We start from the raw sequence: 1,101 nt of genomic DNA on the forward strand, positions 1-1,101 counted from the left end.
CTGTCCCTTCCTGTGTCTCTCCCTGTCCCTTCCTGTGTCTCTCCCTGTCCCTTCCTTTATCTCTCCCTGTCCCTTCCTCTGTCTGTCCTTCCCTCCCAGATCGGGTTGCGAGGGCCCAGTCCTTGACTTGATCAGAAGGGCAACAAATCAAGTTGGTATTTCATGTTTTTCATGTCTCTTTTTTTTTATTCTCCTGTTTTTTCTTCCTAAAAAATACTCAAATAACAGAAATCCTCGTTAGCGGGTCGTTCCATCTCCGACTTCTGCTGCTTTACAACAGGACAAATGTCTCCGGTGTCCAACCGGAAAGACACTTAGCAGGGACACACCAACTAGTTTCATAACCAATGAACCAATTTGACTCATTTATGAATGAAAATAAGTCATAATTCTCTGATGTCGGCTTATTAAATATGAATATCGTCTAGTTTCTTGTCTCCTCCGGGACAGTAGACCGAATGTCTTTGAGTTGTGGACAAAAAAGACATTTGAGGACGTCATTTTGGGCTTTGGGAAACGTATTTATGTCATATTTTGCACCATTTTATAGACCAAACTAATAATCTATTAATGGAAAAAAAGGAACAACATGAAAATGAGCGTAAATCAGATTTTTTTTCTAACTTTTATATACCATATATAAACTATATATAACTACTAAATAAACTAATTTATGGACCTTTTTGCTCCATAATATGGTAAAATAAATCAAATCTACATAAAAAATAGATTCCTGGCTTTGAAGTATTCACATTTGAGGGTTTTTGTTGCTTAGTTACGGTCCAATCCAAACTAAAAGGACCCTCCTGTCCGTGTCATCTGAACCAGGAAGCAACATTTTTAAGAGATTAGCGGCGGCCATTTTGTTGTTAGATGATTAAGCCGCGCTGCTCCTTCCTCTCCAGGTGACTTATCTTATCACCACGGCAACCGGCCTTCCCCCAAATATGTCCCCCAGGTAGACCTGAGACGGTCCGCGAGTCTCGCTTTCAAGTTGCCGCGCGCATTGGTGTCTCCAACACAATCCTGCATGCCGACTCCCGAGTACACACACACACACACACACACACACACACAGAGACACACACACACACACACACA

The sequence above is a fragment of the Etheostoma cragini genome, chromosome 24 (assembly GCF_013103735.1).
Source record: "Etheostoma cragini isolate CJK2018 chromosome 24, CSU_Ecrag_1.0, whole genome shotgun sequence".
NCBI lineage: Eukaryota > Metazoa > Chordata > Actinopteri > Perciformes > Percidae > Etheostoma > Etheostoma cragini.